This window comes from Cyrtonyx montezumae, unplaced genomic scaffold (genome assembly GCF_038088225.1).
Source record: "Cyrtonyx montezumae isolate F1298 unplaced genomic scaffold, pur_monq_1.0 scaffold_3, whole genome shotgun sequence".
Classification (NCBI taxonomy): Eukaryota; Metazoa; Chordata; class Aves; order Galliformes; family Odontophoridae; genus Cyrtonyx; species Cyrtonyx montezumae.
The window spans coordinates 135,541,291-135,560,927 of NW_027072034.1; the positions used below are offsets into that span (position 1 = coordinate 135,541,291).

The 19,637-nt window shown below is 35.2% G+C and overlaps 1 protein-coding gene across 2 annotated transcripts in view; it reads left to right on the top strand.

The window, feature by feature from the left end:
• FOXP2 (forkhead box P2) overlaps positions 1 to 19,637 on the top strand; it is a 404,432-nt gene that overhangs the window by 132,854 nt on the left and 251,941 nt on the right. The window contains exon 1 of one of the 2 annotated variants that reach the window (XM_065743469.1): positions 8,650 to 8,703. The exons of the other annotated variant lie outside the window; for it this stretch is intronic. The gene's annotated coding sequence lies outside the window, so the exon portion shown is untranslated. Of the gene's footprint in view, positions 1 to 8,649; positions 8,704 to 19,637 lie in introns of those variants that run through there. 2 annotated transcript variants of the gene reach the window in all.

Here is a 19,637-nt window from a genome sequence, read left to right on the forward strand (position 1 = left end):
TTGGACTTTTAGAAGAATGAGTATTTGTTCTTTGTCTCTCATTTTCTACACTAAAAATAGAAGATCTACTGAATACTATCCTTTTGAAGAGTGAGAGGTCTGACAAAGTACTAATGTTACAGCAATCTTATCATTTATATTCTTTGAATTTTGCAATTCAGAAATATTTTTAGTTCAAGGTATTTAAAATTTATTTGATTTATTAGGCTTGAAAAAAATATATTGGATTGATAAAATATATTTGATAGGAAAGTATTTTGAAGTTATTACATTATGAACTTGAATACCCTGTCCGATACTTTAAAAATCCTGGAAGATAGAGCATGTGATTTAATTACCTCCTTTTCATTTTATGAACTTGACCTCTGTTTCCAGCCTCGAGACAAAGAAAGACAAAGTACTTGGAGCAACTGGCAGTTGATATTAAGAAGATATCTCCCACATCTTTGTCACAGCTCATAGTAACGGCCAGTTTTCCCCAGAAAAATTCTGCCCCCCAGCTGGCAAATTCATCTGCTGCCTTTCTTTTTTAGATGCTCTGAAAAATCCTCTCTTTGTGTTTCAGCTTCTACCCCTAAAATCTCTATTCTGTGTTAGGTCTAGCTGTGAAGAGGCATCTAGGGCAACGTAGCCTACCGGCCTCAGTTGTTTTTCGAGAGTGGCCAGTTTTCTCTGCTGAAGAGATAACTTTAACATATAGGCTGTTAGGGTTGCGTTTAGTCCTTTCGAAATTCGTGGTGAGATTGCATTATTTGTGGGAGTTTACTCTATCCGTCCCAGTTTGTTTTTGACAAAGATGCCGAGTACTTTCTTTATTACTTAGTCAAGATTTTTCAGTTTTATAAGGAAAAACAATCAAAATCTATGATCTAACATTTGGGATCTGAATCTACTATGGTAGTGAAGGCTGATGATAGTTTGAATGACAATGGGAAGGATGTATTCCCTCTAACAGTCAAGATCCTGGATCATGACAACATGTAAGTTTAGGCTGATCACACAGGAATAGATAAGTCTTTCATGAGGAAGTTCATGCTTGACAGAGGTGTTGGAGAGTAATCCTCAGCTCTCTGGACTGGTGTCTTGTACAGTATTGGCAATCTGTAGTTAACATATTGGCGGTATCTTTTGAATTTCTCTTCAGCTGCCAATTTTACAGGCAAAATGCAAAACTTTTCATGAAATTACAGTTGAAGATGACTACTTTATTAAATATTTTGGATTTGTTTCTAGTATCAAACATGTAAGTGTTACTATATGTTAGTAGACAAAAAGTCCAAAGTGCAAGATGACAAACACTGAATTACTTCCAACAACCAAAATAGCCTATACACATCCTCTGTCACAAATTCAGATTCCTGCAACTACACGGGAAGTTATCAGGGAGCTTTAATTTAATTGCCAGATGCTTTGATACATTTTAGATTTGATTTATGTGCTGTTCATTTCCCTTTACCCAGTAATACTGCTGGTTGTTTGCACTATGCTGATGCATGGCTGCTTCCCTGAAAGCTTAACAATTTTAGTAGGACTGTAGAATGAAAAACACTTTTTCTATGTATTCAAGCTATATGAGAATAGAGGGAAAAAAGTATGTTATTGAATTATTTGATTTTGCTATGTAGTATTATAGTTACTGTTAAATAAGACTTGAAATTCTAATATGAGAAAATAATTAAAAACAACAGAAAAATAGGTTTAACCTCATTTGACCTTTCTGACGTTCAGTCAGTTAAAAGGTTTGTAAGACGTTTAATTACCAAATGGTACGATCATTATTCATCTCATCATTTGATATATAACGTCAAGTGAATTGCCTCCCTAGAGTGCACTGTGTTTCACAGATCAATAGATTTAGTAAGAGCTTGAAGGAGAGCTTTATGCATTCATAGAAAGGAGGGAAAAGTATATCTGCCTTGTAAAATGGCTTATGTAGATATTCTGTGAGCTTGACGGAGTTACTATTTTATTTACTTCTCAGGAACACAGAATCCTATATCACAAAGGCATATATTAAAATACCTTAAAACACTTTATTGAAAATTAAAAATACTGTTTCTGTATTACTTTATATAATACAGTGGTTTTAAAAGTCTGTCCTGAACATCTGCATCTACGACTGCATTGTAGATGTAGTTTCGTTCAAATCTGTTAAAATAATTATGCTCATTATAAGTGATGTTTTGCTTTGACATAACACAACAAACACGCTATGACAAAAGGTTGTCTAAATACACTGCGTATGATTGCTTAAACTATTCACATTTTTCTTTAGTTTTGAACAGATCTAGTTATTTCTGTTGTTACCCCTCCACCCCCCCCCCCCTTTTTTTCCCCAATTTATTGTGATTTTCAAAGATACATATGCTCATGTGGAAAAAAAAAACCAGAATCCCACCCTTGTAACTAATTGGCTAATTTACTATCTATACATTTTGGATAATTTTCTCATGAGTTGTTTTAGTTAGTTTCAGAAAGGATAATTACATATAGGATACTTCATTTTCACTTTGGCTTCTCACCTGACACTAGGGGTTTGGCCTCACAGATCTGATCCCTTGCTTCTGATGGAAGGAATTTCCAAGGGGCAGAACGAGACTCCTGGGGGAGGTCAGGCACTGTATTTGTTGCTCTTCTTTCTTCTGAAGTTTTAGCTGCTCCATTTGCTATCTCAACTTAACAGCTTTCTGCTTAAAAAGTAAGAAAATAAAAACATGTTTCTCTGATAACTCTTGTATTAATGAGGATAAGCTTTTTATCCTAAATTTCTGCCTTCTTGTTGGTGCCTGTGTCAGTCAGGCACTGAGGAAGCTTCAGTTCAGCAACGCAAATCCTCCTGCCTGTGGGACACCAGTAACATTTCCTTGAAAATTCTCCTTCCTTATTCATGTCACTTACAACCCATCATCTACTCAAAGATTAATTTGAATTGTGAACAATATCTAAGCTTTCATAATCCCTTGCTCTTGTCCTGTTTCTTGAGCTGCTGTTCTGTGATGGAGAGGCCATAATTCTGCAGTGTCTTGTTCCTTGGGCCTGCCTAAAGTAACTCCTGTCGGGAGCTGTTTGATGTTTTAGCAAGGAAATTTTTACCTGTTTTTGAGAACAACTTGGAAGAATTGTCAGGAGGCTTTCACAGTCTGAGATATTTGCTTTCTGTAATTCCTGTAAATGTAAAACCTGATTTGTCTAGGCTCCTTGTACCCAAGCACTCTTCAGGATGAGGTGGAGCTGTGTCAGATCCAGGAAGTGTTTCTGAGGTTTCATTCCCGTGTTTGTACTCACAGCATTTTTAAGCAAATCAGCAAAGAATACCAATTTCCACAGTCCCAAGTTAAGATCGCTGGAATATGCACTGTGTTGTTCTTTTTACTGCTACCACACATTGTTTACCACTTTCTTGAGTTTCTGTCGGGAAAAAATACTAATTTAGTAGATTTCTCTCTTTTAAGTGATGCATATAATGGTTTTTCTCAGTGAGGGGCTCCCATGCTCATTATTAAACTAGGATTTTAAAAGAAGTGTAGGAAATCTGGACTTTTTCTTGCTGAAGTTGAACGTCCATAGACGTTTTTGTCAGTGATGTCACTTAAGTATGATAAGTGTAATTAATGTTCGAGTTCTGCAGGATTGTCAGTAGTTTTGATGATGCATTAATCTGTGGCTTGACTGGACAAAGTTTGAGCGTTGATTGAGAAATGTGTACACTTAATTTTAAGACTGTGAATAGATCTTTGGCTGAATAGCCAAATGTTTACACTTAACGTCCCTTTGGACTGTGTATATCGACAGCTATCACTTTGAAGATGTTCTTAAAGTTAGAGCCCTTTTTTATTCATCTGTTAGCATTTGCATTTATTTGCCTATATATTTATTGCTTAACAGTAAATACCTTAATGTGTGAAGTGTTAAGCCAATTTTAAGTGAAAAATAAAAAGATACTATTTTACTGCAGTGTGATCTTGATATCATCCTTTGGGAGGCATTGTGGATTTTTGGATAAGGGACTGGTGAGTAGAAAAGAACACCAAAACTTCAAGGGAAACATGGCAACCATCACAAATGACACTTTTTTTGTAGTACTTATATGAAGACAGTGCATGAGTATGAGCAGTGCTAGTGAAACCACAGTGACCAATTGTTGCATTTTTCAGGCAGTTCTTTTTGCTTAAGTAAAATTTCCAGCATTTCTGAGTGTTTCAATATGAAATTTATACACATAAATTCTCAGAACGAAAGGCAGTTAAGAATAAGTTTCTATTAAAACTTTGGAATATCTGCGTATTTAAAAGACATCATGCCACTGTAATTTGCTTCCCTTTTAGACATAGGACATTTTCTTCAAACTTCAACTATTGTTGACCTCTTAGGAACAGAACAGTTTAATGAAAGTATGTGATTATGACTATGCCATATTTATTGCTGATGGTGAGCATAACTGTGATGATAATACAGCGTGAAAAAGGCTACATCAGCTCCTAAGTGGATCTGTCATGCTGTCAAAGATGATGTGGACAGTTTTCATTGGTCCTATATATGTAGATTGTATGCCATAATGCTATTAGGTCTGGTGTGAGATAGACAGGGTTTTCTAAGATATCTGTTTTGGACACTGTTCCTGAAGAGTTCTGTGGGGAGCTCCCGAGTGAGATGAAGAAACTTCCAGGGTTCCTAAAGCACCACTGTCTTTGTTCTGGCATCTTTCATTGGCAGTGTCAGGAAGGCAAAGGCACAAGTAGAAGACAAACTCTTAGGCTTGAGATCTGTCATGTTCCCCTCTAGGCAATGGAACTTAAAAGTTCTCCTTGCTTTTTCCCAAGAGCAAGGAGCAAGAATGTGACTTCTTTGGTCATGTTTATAAACTAAATGATTTAGTAACGAATGCATGAAAAAAACAAGTCATCTTTCTGGAACAAAATATCCAGAAATCTCTGCCAAGTGCAGTTGGATATGCATTCTGTGTTGATGCTGTTCAGAGCTGAGAAGTCTTGAGGTCCATAAAATTCTAGAACAAGTTCTTTGATAAAGTTCAGGACAGATACATTAAAATCATTGGATGTTTTATTTGCATAAAGCACCTCCATCTGCTTTATACAGATTAAGAAAAACACAACATAATATCCATCGCCCTTTGTAAATTTAGGAGCCCTTCAGAACATCATTGAAACAGATCTCTATCTCTGCAGATATTTCTAGAAGCGTTGTACTCTTTAGTGGTCATATTGCTACCTGTGTTGTTCTAAAGACATAGGTAAGATCAGTAACTTGGGCGTTCTCCAACAAGATAGATTTTAAGTAACTTCACACACAGAGAAGGTAGGGCATATAATGGAATGTCTACATCATATAATCGCATAGAGTCACCAAGGTTTGAAAAGACCTCCGAGATCATCCAGTCCAACCATCCACCTTCCACTAATTTTTCATTAAACCTCTTATATCTCACTAAACCATGTCCCTTAATACAACATGTAATACCTCCAGCGTCAGCAACTCCACCACCTTCCCAGGTAGCCCATTCCAGCTCCTGATCACTCTTTCAGAGAAGAAATCTTTCCTAATATCCAACCTGAACCTGCCCTGGCACGACTTGAAGCCATTCCCTCTAGTCCTATTGCTAGTTATGTGGGAGAAAAGGCTGACCTCACCATAACCTCCCTTCAGGGAGTTGTAGGGTGTGATAAGGTCTCCCTGAGCCTTCTCTTTTCCAGACTAAATAACCCCAGTTCCCTCAGCCACTTCTCATAAGACTTGTGCTCCAGGGCCTTGATGTCTTTCTTGTAGCTGTCTGTTTTCTGTATTCTTAGTCTTTATGTAATAATCAGTGCATAACAAAGGAATTAACAGAGCCTGAATTATACAGAAAAGTTTGCTTTCAAAACTCATGAAGTAAGAAGTTTTGATTATTTCGCATTTAGATCTCTATTGTATGTTCATTGATACCACAGTAAGTGAGCTAGGTGAAACATGCACAGTTAGTAAACATTGCAATTAAGTATGCTCGGTTTTGGGATAAAGGATATCAGGCTCCAGAAATCATAGAATCATAGAATCACCAAGGTTGGAAAAGACCTACAAGATCATCAGGTCCAACCATCCACCTATCACAGTTTAGATCTTCTCTGAATTGTGTCCAGACTGACTAGCTTGTTCGTGCTTGTTTTCAATCTTTGGTTAAAAAAAACCTGTTGTAAATTCCATAGTTGTAGATTTGTGGCTTTCATCATTTTTGCTCTGTCATACCTGAAAGCTGTAATATTTAAAAAAATAATTAGGCACACATGTTGTGCAGGTATGATAAAGATGCATGCGTCGAGTCTATTCTTTTCTTGCAGTTCTTTGTGTATTATTAGCTGAAAAATACTTAAGATACAGAAAGTATTTATAAGAAAGTCCAGTTATTTTTAATAAGCTTTTAAACTTCATATCATTTACTGTTTGAAAAAGCTGTGCAAGTATATCAGATGGAAGTGTTGAGTATAGCATTTCCTGAAGTAATGGGACTAAACTCTAAGCAAAATCTTATATGGATTCCCATGAACATTTCTGCTTTCAAAACAAAAAGAACAAATAACAGAACAACAGCAACAAGACGAGATCTCTGCTCTGGATTTTATGATTGTGGAAAGAGCACTTTAAAAATATGCCACTTGCATATGGCCTGTGCAGTGTTTTCTGTCCTAAATTGTTTCAGAGAACTGTCATAGTGTGTGTACACAAACTAGAGGTAGCTTTAATCTTCCTGTTTTGAAAAGCAGTAACTGCAGTAGCTGTAGTGTAATCCTTAGGGCTCTGCAAATGCATACAGTGTGTGCTTACCTGCACAGCTGCATCTTACTGTGTTTTATGGATGTTCAGACAACTGAATTAACTCTGGATCTGATGTATCCTGATCTTGCCGAAAGCCTGAAGCAGTATCTCTGAAATTGAGCATTTTTCGTTTGTTTCTCACAAGACTTATTATTGGAGACCTCGTTCACCTCTTTTTATATAAGTTATGATATAGTTTTAAACTCTTATTTTTCCAACTACCGTAATTAAACTAATAAAATCCTAAATAGACTAGGAGCACTATATAAGCTTTTTGTTTTATCAGAGATAGTCTCTACAAGTACTGGAATACTGTGTATCTTAACCTGCTAAGGAGTAGCACACTGTTGCCATCAGCTTTGAACTATATTTTTGTGTACAGGAACATCCTAAAGAGCAAGAAACTTTATTATTACACTGCTTGTGCATCTGTGAGAAAAAGCAAAAAGATTCGTGTTTGAAACAATTCATGTTATAGCCACTCCAATAGGATTCTCATCTATGGGATATGGAGCCTGTCTATTGGGAGATGAGATTACTGAAGTAACTTGTAGAATTTTATTTTCTGGTTAATTGAAAATATGTGCATAACAATCTACATGATAATAATTCTTACGTTTGCTTGTTTTTTTAAATGTCAGCTTGCTCCCCCCCCCTTTTTTTTACCTCATAACCACTTTTTTCCTTAAAAATAAGATAAATAAAAAAGAAAAAAAATAAAGATAAAAATCTAGCCATTAAAGTAGACTACACATGATCAATCAAATAAGGAAATACTGAGATTGCAGGTTTTCTGATCCATAAAACAAGAATTTCCATTCTGAATTTCCAGTTAGATATGCTAATCTTTTGAGCTTCCCAAGCTGTGGCTATGTGCCAGTTCTTGGTTCTCATCCCCTCACTTTTAATATTATTGCAAGGGAATGTTTGGGGAATATTTTTTGTAAAAATGTAGCACTTAATGAGTTGTTTTAATTAATCAGTGCTTTAGAATTTGATTTATTAGAATACCTTCGTGAGGTACAGTGTGCCTGTCAGGCAAGAGTGTGTGTGGCAACATCTTGTAGTCGTATGGGATAAAGAAATAGTTATTTTTTTTCTTTCTTGGTGTAAGTACTTTTATCCCAAAATATCAGTAATTTTTATTAAAAAACACAAAATGGAGAAGATATTGAACATAACCAGTTCTTGAAGATGCCTTCCCTCAAACTCAGTTGTTATTTTAAATGAATTTTGTGTTAGTGAATATATTAAAAAAATACAAAAAAAACGGAACAAAATGAAGCAGCACAAAGGTGTAACTAAAATGGAAATATATATCTTTGCCTCCCCAAAACAACCTTTGAATATTAAACTGTTTAAACTGAATGTTAAAATGTTCTTAGCTGTTTCTTAGCCATCTACTTCCTTGAAGAGAAAAAACGCCAACAAAATCAACTTCGTTTCCCATTAAAAAATGTATTTGTGAAAGCAGTTCTTGCTCACTTGAACAAAAACTGTGAAATTCAGTTCATAGTTCCATCATTTTTCATGATATTACTGTATTTTTCGTCTTGTGCAATACTGTGGCTCTTCTTTATGCAATGTAATTGTACTGCAATATTTTAGGTATTAAATCATTCCTAACGGTTACGTTTAAACCATAATTTGCGTTCAGTTCCCGCAAACTTAAATTGACAAAGCTGTACATCTCCTTTGTGATACTGTGAAGATTGTGAAAATTCCTTTATCTGTGACTTTATGTTCAGAGAAACCCATTCATGAAACAAACCAGGTGGATATGGTATCTATTTCATAGGAATGAAAGAGAAAATGAGGAAACATAACTAGCTAATATATGGCATCAGTCCACTGTGAATGAATGAGTTGCTCTGCAGCCTTCTCATCAATAAAGTAAGTGTGATTTCTGTTACTTGATTGCCAGAGATACAAATTTGGGATTTTCTTGCAGAATTAAACAGAAGTTGCTGACAGAAGGTGTTGATTATGATATGTTAAAATGTAGTATTTCCTTTTCCATGAAGTATATCATGTAAAATATTCTAATTGATTAATCATATCAATCATATTTTAAACAGTTAATATAATGCTGGCATAATGTCACCTTCTCTTTATTTCTCTTGTTCTATTACTACAATTTATCTGATTGAAAATTCTTACCACTTAAACATGAACTGAATTCCTGTGTTCTTCTGGCTTGACCGTCCCTGCAGAAAGTGCCCTGCTGTGGAATTGTCCATCTCCTAGGCTACCATAGCCTAGATTTACTATTTTTAGCATACTTTGTAAGAAAACAGAACTTCTGTGAGTTGATACAATTGTGTTCTCTGTCTGTCTGTCACCCACAAAAATTCTTGGATCTGACGGTCAACTTTAGGAAAGATTTGATGTAGGAATAGCACCCTCAAAGATACCAAGATCCATGAAAACAGTTGTCTTGTATAACAGAAGCATCCAAGATAGTGTGTCTGGTGTAGAAAAAAGTATGTGTCCATACAGTTATTCCTAAGTTCTGTTGATCTCTGAAGTTACTGTTTTTAAGACTAATTCTGCTTATTTGTTCTGTGTCCAACCTCAGTACACATCTAGAACCATGCAATAGTTGTGTGTTATTCAAAGTTTTATTTGCAAATTTCTTCATGGGATTAATTCTGTTCAAGTAGAAGGGATCTCGCTTCCTTAAAATAAAATTTTGTTTTAGAAAGAACAACTTCACTTTTTAATCTGATATTACATCATTGAACAGTTTATTTTTTGTTCAAGTTTAGAGAAAGAACAATTATAAGTAGATAATCGTGTTCTCTTCTTTGAAGTTCAGCCTCTATTGCCAAAGGAATAAAATAATTTGTGACAGTAGGTTAGTTGGTTTTTTGAAAGAATAGTTTTTTCAGACTTTGTAGGAGAACGTATATGCAGGTGAGACTATGTATGAAATAGTGTGAAAGCTTCATGTTTATTTACATCTCAGTTCCATATTGAGGGTGATTCTGACACCCAGGAAACGAAGACCATGTTTTCAATGGAGGATTATTTATCCTTTTTTCTGTTGTTGTTTTGTTTTATGCACCTTTGTAAGGAAATTCTTTGTGGTAGAAATTCATTTCCTTGGAATTACATTCTATTCCCCATATCCACACCTCAGCTATTTACCTTCCAGTTTTAGCAGCAAAGGAGGTGTAGGACTGAGACTACAACTTCTACACAAAAATAACACTAAATAACATTGAGATAATTTCAGTTCAGAACTCATTCTATCCAATGCAGTGATGAAACGTAAGTCCTGGGGAAACAAATGATATGGGACATAATAATGAAGAATTCAGGAAAGGTCATGCAGTGGAGGTTGCAATAATACCATATGAAGTGCTTTACTTCAGGCATGTTCTGTTTTTTAAATGCTTTGCTTGCTTTTGCAATCTCAGCATTCTTTAATGTAGAAGATTAAACAAAAATTTCCTTTTTTAAAAAGTAATCATAACAGTAGTTCCATTACACGGATTTATTGTTCATCACAATGTTATGAAATTTAGTTCCACGCCTCAGACTTCACCCTTCCATCTAAGGAGATGCAACAGCATGACGTTGTTCTATGTGGCACTTGAAGAATGACAAAAAAAAAAAAAAGAGAGACAAACAGAACAGGTAGACTTAATAATTATTTCTTATGAATTATTTAATACATTTTAAATATAATATATGCATGTGTTACCTTTCATTCAAAAAGACCCCTAAGCACTTTAAGCTATGCATAGAAGAAAATTGCTTTTTTCCACTTGCTTAAATGCACCCTCTGCTGGGGTAAAACACAACAGCTGTGAAGTGCAATGTGATCTTGAAGCACAAGTGTTCAGGAGCTCTGTTTTATGGCTCATCTGCAACGCTGTGAATAGCCAAAACTCTTAGATAAGTCTGGAAATTGATTTAGTGTTGGTTGGTTCACAGTGAAAGGTGTCACCTGTAAAATCTTGATCCAGTGCAGGCTTTTCCATCTTACAGCCCAATTATAATTACGTGTTCATAGGCTGAAGAGATGTAATTCCTAGTAGTCTCATCTTTCAGAACTTCCATGTTTGGCAGCCTGATGTTCTTTCTGTTAAAGGCAGTTGAAACTAACTTCAAGGAACTGCTTGATGTTGTGTTTGTGTTGTTCCTGTGTCGTGGCTGAAAACATGCGGTTTCTTTTCAGAAAAACCACTTATGTTGTGGGTGTTCCTACTTTAAAGAAACAATAACAGAAGACAACTCAAGCTTATCTTGAACTTCCTGTTGCTTTTGAGAGGTGTATTAATCTTACAGGTGTTTATGTGTGAGGATCAGAATTGGAGGTTTGTTTAGAGATAGATAGGAAGTACTATTGTGTGTTCTTTGCAGGGATTTATTGTCAGAAGCCTTACAGAGACCTTGCAGGTAGCATAAAGGAATTGAAAAGCAGAGGCTTTTCCTTCTTCCCATAAAACAGGAGTCCAGGAAGGAGGAAGGTTGGCAGTAGGTATCCCTTCAACAGTGACAGGTTTTGCAAACATGGATAAGTTCAGTGGAAAAAAAAGTCTTAAAGAGTGGAAGGAATGTTCTGCCCTAGAATGAGTGACTGGGATTAAGCTTTTTTTGTCTTTTCTTTAATCTTTTTTTTTCTTTTTTTTCTGTCTTTTTTTCATCTTTTTTTCTTCTTTTTCTTCCACAGAACTTTTGCTTTATTTCAGTCTTTTTTCTTCTGTCAGGTTTCGACCAGTAGGTGCCATCCCATCAACCGGTATGTCCTACTAAAGGCCATGTGTTACTTAATCATAATACTTCATCTGAAAGACGAGTGAAATAAAGAGACTTTGCAAGCAAATAGAATTTTTTACTGTATATTCTGTAACCATAAGGGGATTACTTGACCTCTTGTGTCTTTTGCACACATCAAACTCTATTCTAAAGCTGTCTTAAAGCTTTCAGTAGCTCATCCTCTAGGGATTTTCCTTTTGTCTGTCAGTCCACAGATAGAAAAACATGTCCAGTCATATTTTGTCATATGTAGACCATCACTGCCTTTTGATTGTGAATATTCCTATCAAATACAAAAATACTTTGTTGCACTGAATCTGCTACTGGCACTCAAATGGTATTTTCTGATTAACTGTTTGGCATCTTAATAAGGATAGATCTGGGAATCGATTGACCTCTAGAAAGTCTTTCCTAAACTAACACTTGTTTTCCACCAAAACCTTTGCATTCCTAACTACAGAGACCGGCATGGGCATGCACATGCTGCTGTGGCTCAGGCCTAGTTTAAGCCATCTCTGCTTACAAGAACATCTAGCTGTTCCTTCCATTTAATGTGAGTGACAAGTGCTGAGTAAACTCCCATTTCCTGGCTGTGTCAACGCTGTTATCACAGCAGATCTTGGTTCATAATGCAACATGTGGCTTGGAGATGATGGCATATGGTGCTGCAGCTATCTGCAAACCTGTTTTTAAACTACCACCTATAGCTTATTTTTTCTTTTTTCTGACGGTATATCTTATTTCCTCTGACATTTTGTTTGGGTTGGAAAGTTAAGGTGAATGCTTCTGTACGAGAAAACCTTACACCCTTACTGAAGTTGTTCAAGTATGCCTTGAGAACTATGGTGAACTCAATTCTCTTTTCAGTCCCTTGTAATACTAAGGATGCCCCACAACTGTATGCTTTGAACATGGTCTAAACTGTACTTTATTTTCCTAAAAGTTTCAAGACTATAAGAAATGCCTGGTAATTTTCTTACAACTTTCTACATGACATTGACATCCTTATCCTCCAAATGAATATAGTCCGGACGAGTCTGGTGCTGGAGAAACTAAATTAGTAATTTGGGAATTTACTTGTAGATGTTGTGGCTTATTCAAACAGGTGAGTGCTATAGTTAGATAAACAGCACCTTCCTGTGTTAACTATCTGACTGCCAGCCAGTGCATTCATTATTTGAAGGTCTCAATAGTTAGAAAAATAAATAGAATAAAGGAATGAATGACTAAGAAAAATTACTTTTGTAATAAAGTAGCCTTTGTCTTCATCTCAGTATGTTACAAAGTCAAAATACATATAATTATAAATATTATAATTGTAGTTTGGAGGAGGGGAAAAATAGAAAGCAGTGTGTACGGTGAAAGTTCAGTGTGCCTTGGGATTTTTCTCAAGCTTCTTCCAAACTGGAATGATCTGAAGAAAAAATAATTTCAAGTGGGATGAGGTGTCTCCTGTGCATTTGTAGGTTGATACATGAAAATGCTTGCGGTCCTTCATTTACATTAACACCGCTGACTCTCATTTTGTATATTCTCAGTTAACATTGTGAGATGTTGAGAGCTTCTCCATGAAATATTTGGTATTCATTCTGCTGTTTTGACCTCTATCTAGAACACAGGGTTTTTGAGGCAGAGAAATAAGAATATAGATAAATAAAATACTTGTCTTTTTACTAGGAGGGCGCACACCTTGTTCCTTGGTTCAAAATTGCAGAAATTTAGCTGCAGTTTATTTCTTGGAGCACTCTCCCCTACTTACGAGGAATCTGTTTCTCTGCAGTATAGTCTAAGTCTTGATCAGCTGCTCTGGGCACCAGGGGAAATGACTGGGCAAAAGGAGCTCCCAGAGTCCATTTTGCTAGCTTCTGATGGGGTGGCTGGGCTCTGAAAGCAAACTGAATCTTAAGTCCCTTGTCCAGATTTCTCAAATGCTTTGCCTGGTCAACCTGCTGTGCCTCGCCAGATTATAATTCCCCTTGCTTAGTGCTTCATGTACTTAGAAAAAGTTTAGGATCTTATCTGACAAGAAGCCTTGCTTCTGTGTAGCTTTGTGAGTATCTCAACAGTATTTTGTAAGGTCAGGTTGTTAATGCTCATCATCTAATTCAGCATGATAGAACTAGTAACTAATAAAGAATAATCAAAAAAGAAAACTATGTAGTAAGAGCGGATGTGATTTTGTGCATCTCATGATGACAGAAAATGATCACTAATTATTTGTTCCATGCTTAGAGGGACCAAGTCTAAACCCTTGCTGTAGAAAAAGAGAAATATTTATCGCCTGCTAAGGTGGTAATTACCATCAATAATAAAAAAGCTTGAAAAGTCCCCGTGTGAGGAATTAAGTAACTTGTTGATTTTACCATGCAAAGATTTCTGTGTATCAGTTCTTCTGATTAAATTCTGGTCAAATCAGTTTTCTAACCAGCAGGTGGAAGTGCAAGGTAGGGAGCCAGGGTGGGTATTATTGCTGGCAGTCATGAAAACATCAAGCCTTTAAGAATGAAAAACAATACCTCTTCTTTGTTCTTTGAAAACAGGTTTTCTGTTTTCTGGGTTCCAAACAAAACAATTTAATTTCCCTACACTGGGTAGTTAGTGTTTATTCAGCACGCAACTGACCTGCCTTGCAGCTTGGTAAATGCAAATTGCTTTACTTTGGGCAATTTGGAAAATGTTATTTCTTAAGTAATACACATTAAATTTAAGTAAGATGGTAGCATTTTTTTTTCTTACTGTTCTTTCTGCTGTATTTCTCTTATATTTAATGTTTCTGGTTTGAATCCCATTCTCTGAATGTTCTTGTTGTTGAAGGGATTTGTTTTGTTACCTTTCAGCAAGAGCAGATATGCTCACCAGCTGTAGGGCTGGCTCATACATGGAGTTAGAGATAGATGGAATACGACTTGTGTAAAATCCCTTTGTGTTTGTTTCAAACTCAAAATGTACTTGGGCATAACTCAAATATGTGAACTGCATGCATACACCATCAATTTTTGAGTCCCACATAAAGAAAACTAAGTATTTCAAAAATGCCTGCACGTACCCATATGCTTACAAATAATAATACAATAGTAATGGTTTGCCCGTGGAGCAGTACCCTGTTCAATCGTGTGAGGATTTTTAATCATCTCAAATTTTAGTCACCGTTGCATATTGTAGGGACTGAAATGTTAAAGGCAAAATCTGGCTCTGCTCACTTTTAAAAGTTAAAATTCACTCATTTGTTTCATCAACATTCACTCTGAGGGTTTCAGTTTGCACAAAGAGGGCTCTTTAAAAAAAAAAAAAAACAACTGTGAAGTAGTTTGAGATTTGGCAGCTGTGAGTTGTGCAGTAAAGTTGGATTTCAGATTTAATAGATTAGTTGCATTTCTAGATTCCAAGCAGTTGTCAAATGGTTGCCTTGATCTCTGGAAGAGGCAAGGAATATGGGGAAATACGTGTGTCTTTAGCATCAAGTCTGATTTTCTAGCTTATTGTGACTACTGGGGAGAGAAAAGCCTTTATTTCAGTATGAAATGAATACAAAAGAAAAACTGACCGTGTGTCTGATTTCATTAAAAATATCTTGTCTAGTAAATATAATACGAGTTGGATTTGGCTTTGATATCGTACGTCTGTGATGATTTCATGTATTAGGTTTTTTTCCAAGTAGGCTGCCCGGTACTAATTAAAACCAGGGAATTTAACTTCTCTGCTCTTTTGTGAAAACGAGTCTATTCAGATTAATATCTCGCCTGTGAACTGAAAGGAATGTTACAAGATTGTTTTGGATAATTTGTGAACTCCAAATGCAAGGTGCTGTGTAGCATTTGAGCCATCGTACGCTTGTTTACCTCTGCAGATTTAGAAGGCGTTTTCAACACTCTGTGCATAAAAATACCTACAATGATATTGTTACCAAATGTCATGTAATAAATTATAATGCCATCGCGTGCTTTTCGAGGAATGCTCCTATTTGTGAAGTAGCGAGAGGCTCACTCCTTGGAAATAAAAGAAGTGAAGTAGCCTGAAAAGTATCACATGATGGCACTGTTTCCATTTCCACCTCCAATATTATGAAATAAAGCGATAATAACCTGGTATTAAAATGGTATGTAATGCCAATGTACTTTGTATAATTTATGTAAAAGAAAAATCTAACCACTGTGGTTATTAATACAGGTATTAAAATGGATGTATAGATTTCTCAGAAAAGTGTTTTGTAAAACTTTACATATTTATAATATTCCTTATTTTGATTGTAACGTGAGAATCCCACACAATGTGCGATGTTTGTGAATGCTGAACTGTACAGATTCGTTTAACATTGTATTCGGAAAAAAAATCTGTTAATTGTTGTGTAAATTAGATGTTTTATTTTTTGTTTTGATTTTATTGTGGAGAGAAAGCTAATGGCTGTCCTTTTTGTATTTAATATAAAGCCTTTTTGTGGTAAATTAGATCATTAATACAGACACATTTTTAAAAAATGCAAATTAGCTTTCCATGAGCAGAAAAGAGCTTAAAGTGTAGTAAGGTCAGAGGCAGGATCAGGCATATTTATAAAATGAATTATATTCAAGTAGGAATATGAGGGGAAATAGGAATGTAAAAAAAAACAGTGATTTATAGTAGGTAGATGTTAGATGCATTATTTCATTTCTAGATACATATATTCTGACTGAATATCTGTAATTGTGCATATTCTTTTTAGTGAAACTAATAACAACTTCTAAATTAATGTTTTTGTTTGTTGAAGCATTGATTTTCATTTTTAGGGAGAGAAAAGACATTGCTGCTTTAAAAAAAATAAATGAATTGTGGGTGTGATTCTGCCGTGCTGCAGTTTATGTCAGAGTAAGGTAAATATTCATCATCATTCTGTCATATAAAAATTGGTCTATTTTATAGATTTTACTATTAGGTGGATCATTGCAAAACCAAAACCCAGCAAGAGGAATTAAGAAAAATATCCACTGGTGATACAGAGCTAATAGCTGGGACTTGGAAATCTGCCAGATTGGGTGCTTGCACTCCAGGAATGTTCTTTGCCAATATAAACTTCTGTTTTCAACAGTGAGATTCCTCATTGTGGGTTTTCTTTTCTTTTCTCTTTTCTTTTTTGGTGTGAGAGCAAGGGAAGCAGAAAGTGCATGTAAAAAAATCGGTCATGTAAAATTTCACTTATGTCTAGCGAATTATCAAATATAAGTAAATAGAAAAGGGTATAATACATTTTTCTGAACTTCATTGGTATATTGGTTTTAGATAATAACAAGAATGCTTTCTGAAAACCTTCAAAAGAATATATTATAAGCAATATGTCAATGTTCAATCACCGAAGAAATTCGCTCCTGTTGCTAAAATTGGTAGTAGAAGCTCACTAGGCTCATCTGTTAAAACGTTTTTAAAATCACTGGACGTCCTTAATTTCCTTACTGCAGCCAGTAAACAGTATTTCCATCGGTGAGATTGGACATAGTCGAATCTTTCCTAGAAGTGTTGTCTGGAAGCACTGTTTTACACAAGTGCTGCAGTGTTAGGATATCCCTCTCTCAGCATCTGATAGTCCTCGCTGTTACATGCAAGAGCAAGAGATAAAAATTGTTTCTGTTATTTGGAACGGTTTTGCAAAGTTTTTAGAAGATCTAGTGACATAACTGGGCTCACGTAATAGTTAACAATATATAAGAAAAAGCATTCGTTACTCACAGCTGTCTATTCATTTCTGTGTCCCATTTGTTCATGTATGAGGTGAAGGATTTTAGAGTACAGAAAGGGAAGACTTCTCTGCTTAGTGTATTTCACCACTCAAATTACTTGCCATTTCAAAATGCCAGTGTTACTTTTCAGGACAAATTTCATACAATGGTAATTCTGTGATTATTCATCCAGTTTAATTAATTCAATTAAGTAAGTCTGCTGTCAGGTGTTCTTTTAATAATTGAATCAACATGCAGATACATAATAAGCATAAAAGCATTTCTATGGCTGCAGTAAATTTAGATCCAAAAGAATCTGCTATTCCACTACATTTGATATAGATTATTCTATAATATTTCAGTAATGGGTTGCACAAAGGCTGCCTTTTAATTCTTTGCTTTCTCAAATGTCTGTATATATAATGGTTTAAAACAGAAGGTGTTCAAAAGAGGGTGACCTTTTTCCATTACCATAGTTCCTGTCATTAATGCATTATAATTTTCTTTAGAAGTCTGGAAAAAATGTGTGTATGTGCACTCTGTAGCAGGTATGAATCAAAGTGTGTTAGTGAAAGTTAAGAATTGTCTGTTATTACTTAAAAAAGAGAAAAAGAGAAAAAACAACGGGAGAAGTAATCTTATTGTTATCTTTGCTGTGGAAGTTTAAACAAACCTTACACTTTATACAAAGCAGTTACAGACTTTAAAGTTCTGGCATCTGAAATCTGAACAGCAGTTGACTGACTTAGGTGCTAAAAATAATATGCCCCTTAACTAAATTTAAAACCAACAGAATGTTGTATTAGGCTGAACTGCGTATAAAGGACAGTAACACATCTCCATTCCCTGTTATCTGCTGCCATAGCATTTATTTTAATAACGTGTATATTAAAGAACATGGTGAATGATTCACTTGGTGTACTCTCAATGGTGCTTGATGTCATAATTATTGTAAATATTAATTGCTGTGCTAAAAATGTAAGCAGGATGACTTTGTATTAGATGAAAAATGAAAATAGTCTGTGTACGGGTAAATAGATAATCATACAAAAGTAATTGGGGTTTTAAAACCCCAATCTATTCTGCCAGCATGAGCTCGTTTGCATGTTAATCACAAGAGTGATTTCCTACTTCACAAGGAAGTCCACACTCTTTCATAACCACTTTTAATTGCATTTAAAATGTTGCAGGGTTGGGATATTAGAAATGGAGGCGTATCAGTGTCAAATTAATAAAAAAATGTTTCTGAAAATCTTTATAGGTTGCAGATTATAATATTACAGTCATTTTTGTTAGAAAATACAAAATGTCTATTCAGATAAATTTTAAGTGAGGGATGTTAAGCGATAAAAGCAGATTAATTTGTACAGCTGTTGTTTCTTTAGAAATGTGATAAATGAAAACCTAATTGTTACTGGAAAATACAGGATGCATTTTTACCAATAACTTGTTTTATGGATTGACTGGGGTTTGATAGATTCTTTCATTAATTTCTCATTTATCAATAAAATGCTATATTAGCACCAGTTAAAAATGTTTTTGTATTAAACCACAAGGCAGTCTGACAATAGAAATTTGTATGCTATATTTCTTTAAGAGGTACTGCATTTAAAATGCATTTTTGTTCAGAGAAATGCGGTTAATGATTTTAATGGAAAATAATTTCCCTGCTTCCACTTACAGATATTTACTGGTTATTTTGAAATTATTTACTGAAGACAGCAAATGCAAATCACAGTTTATGTAATTAATATTTGCTGTGTGCCATCATTTGAAATTACGCTAGGAAAAACTGTGATGGTCTCTGTGTATTTTACTCCTGTTGACAGCAAATGCTGCCTTCAGAAATAGAGACAGAAACAAGCGTGCTGAAAATCTTGTTAACTGTGCTTTCCCCCCCCCCCCCCACCCTTTTAAAGTTTGAAGCTGTGGAGTAATAAACAGACAACATTTTAAGTGATTTTGTGATATTCATGTAAGATTCAACAGAGCTTTCTCAGTAATCTGTAAAAGGCCAATGTCAAAGGAAAGACAAAATGACTTGTTCTCTGAAGACCGGAATGAAGAAATGTAGCTCTCTAATAAAATAGTGTAAGTTCACAATGGTTACAGTGTGATCAGTCTCAAAGATACAAAAACTAATTTTTAGTCGAGCTGTTAAAAATTATATATTTAAGAAGATGAAAAGTTTGAGGATTAAAGAAAAATCACTCACAATTTTAAAGAGGGTATATTTGCTTTCATCACCAGGTGTTCTTTCTAATATAAATTACCAAGATGATGTTTCCATAACATAGCTTGGGGTGCTCTGGAGATTAAAACTACCAAAACAGACCTATTAAATTTTTCATAGGGAGGGTCCACCAGGGATAA